Source organism: Priapulus caudatus, unplaced genomic scaffold (assembly GCF_000485595.1).
Source record: "Priapulus caudatus unplaced genomic scaffold, Priapulus_caudatus-5.0.1 Scaffold8, whole genome shotgun sequence".
NCBI classification, from domain to species: Eukaryota; Metazoa; Priapulida; class Priapulimorpha; order Priapulimorphida; family Priapulidae; genus Priapulus; species Priapulus caudatus.
The window spans coordinates 537345-540165 of NW_014577069.1; positions in this window are offsets into that span (position 1 = coordinate 537345).

Here is a 2821-nt window from a genome sequence, read left to right on the forward strand (position 1 = left end):
ACCCAATCAGCTATAGATTAGATAATAGTTTTTGCCTAAATAGAACGCAGCGCGAAAGTTATAAATCCGACTAAAATGCCGGCGTCGTAGTTTCTGCCCCTTTCGGGTTCATTTTCTCAAGGTTCAGCTCGTAAAATCGCACGCATGACTGGAGGTGTGTGCGGCAAAGTCACGCGCTAGCAAGCGTAACCATTGCAATTATAATGTCGCGAACTTGCGGGGTCCAAATTGTAACAGATCCGCAGCAAACACACGGTGGCGCAACAATAGAACATCGGATTCCATCAATACCGTGTCTGATCTAGCGGCATCAATAGCACGAACGACGCATTGGGAAATGTGTTAATATTACAAGGATAAATTACGTGTAAATTATTCATCGTGAAAATAAAAGCGAAAGTGCGCCATGTAAGATTTAATTACACTGCCATCCTGTCGTGTTAACCCAGAACCTTTTATGCGTAATTGCTGTTCATACATCGCATAGTTATAATTTGTTAGTTTTTAATAGGGAAATCACGGAGTTATTTATAATTAAATATAATAATGGAAATGTTGATTTGACTAGAATTTAAACCGCAGTTAGTACGCTTGTAATCCTGTTATTAAATCTAGTTCCAGAGCTATAGAGCTACACATATACACGAAAGAAATTCCGCTTAGTATTGTTTAAGCCATAAATTATCCATGAATTAGAGACATACGAGCAAGTACATTAATGTGTTTATCGCATATGTTGCAATGCAGAAAATATCATATTAGCAAGGCACTATACTGAAAGTCACGTTGTATAAATTAAGTTTGAATACGCATCAATGTCATATATGGTATCACACATACTCAGTCGCAGTCGAAAGATCAGACTAGCTCACATAATAAATTTCTTGGGCGATTTCTGTTACGCCTACAAACCGGAGCTGCAGTTAGCGTATTATTCATTCGTCTCCATGTAGTAACCTTGCCGCGCGTGGCTGCCTGTGTACCGCCGTTACGCGCAATTACCGTAGTTTGGTGGTCAGGGCAGAACGAAAACACAGGCGTAACGACAATGCACACGCGGTATCCTTCGCACGCTGGTGACGTGGGGGAATTTGAAACAGCTCGAAATCGACAGCAATTTCGGTCCTATTTGCCCATTCTCACGACCATTATATATTGTCGTGTCGCACTCGAAGATAAGGGCTGAGTGCACCATGCTGGTTCGTGCATAAATTATCAGCATAGCCTTATTACGTAAAGCTCTTCTAAGCATTGATTATCATCAGTTTATGAGTTTGGATACTCTGGTTCTGCCCAGCCTATCATCCTTTTATTAGCGTAGGCGGCCATATACCACGTAATTACTTCAAATTACAGTTTAATCGTTCGTTAGTTCAATAGCGGCGCACAGAGAATTGGAAACAGCGTGCTATGGCCGTAGTAGTACACCGGCGGCGCTACTAAGCGTTTTTTATAGAGGCAAGTACGCGTGAAAAACCCCATATTACCACGCAGATACAATCGCACGACTGCCCGCCTGCTTGCGCACGCACGCACATAGATACGTCCTTGGTGTGGACAGAAATTCAATTGTTATTTCGTAAAAATTATTCGCCTGAAAACTCGGCTGAAGTTTTACAACTCGTGCTTTTTGTTTGGTCGTGTAAAAACCAAATTGAAAACGGCAACTCTTCGACATATAGCACGGGCAGGTGAATGATTAAGGAATGCAGACATTATTATTGTTATCATTATTATTATTATCAAGAGCATATAAAGAAGACACATAAAACAAGGAAAGCACAGAAGAAGAGCACATAAAACAAAGAACAATAAAACAATAACACACATAAAACAAATAACAACACAATAACACAATAACAACACATAAAACAAACAACAACAAAGAAGAGCACATAAAACAACATATTATTGTTTTTGTTATTATTATTATTATTACTATATGCATTTACTGTACATGTGAACTTTTTTTTACCATGTCACCTGTGCGCCAATATAAGCGAGTGTAGTGGCTACCTGTGTGTATGTAATTGTAATTTGAAACGAATCAATTCAGTGTTTGCTCGTTTAATGACGGTGATTATTTTATTTAATGTAAATGTGTATTTAGTATAAATGTATGTGTATATGTAATACATTTGCTCTTATTATAGAAGTTTTGACGATGCACGTAGAGCAAAATGCGGAGAGTGAAATTTATATCGCGTTCAAAATCCACCATTTTCTCAATAATCGGTTTATAGATAGACGTGTCACGAAACGTCGCATTAGAAAAATAATTACAGTAGTCATAGATAAAATAATCACCATACAAAAAGCGAGCAAAACACTCAATTGACAATTTTTACATCTACATACACGTGACATAGCTGGCAACTACAATCGGTACTATAGGCTAACAGGTGAAAAGGTAACAACGTTACGAGAAGTATTGTAAATGAAAACGGTTGTAAACCGGTACACACAATATACTATCTATGTGTTTATGGTTGATCTATATACAACCGTGCATGGGCGCAGCGAAAAATGTCGTTAGGGAAAATCCCAGAGCTCATTCAGACTCTTAGTTTCCAACTAACTTGAGCCCACCCTACACCGCGTAACCACACACACATGCACACACGCACGCACGTACGTACGCACGAACGCACGTACGCCCACGAACGCACGCACGCACGCGTGTATGTGTGTGCTGTTGTGTGTGTGTGAAACCAATGTGTGGGGGTGCTGTCGCCGTGCTGCTGTGTGCATTACACTTGTGTAGGCGTATAGCCTATGTGCATACGTGCGTCGGAGTGTACTTGTCGTGTGTGGATGTGCA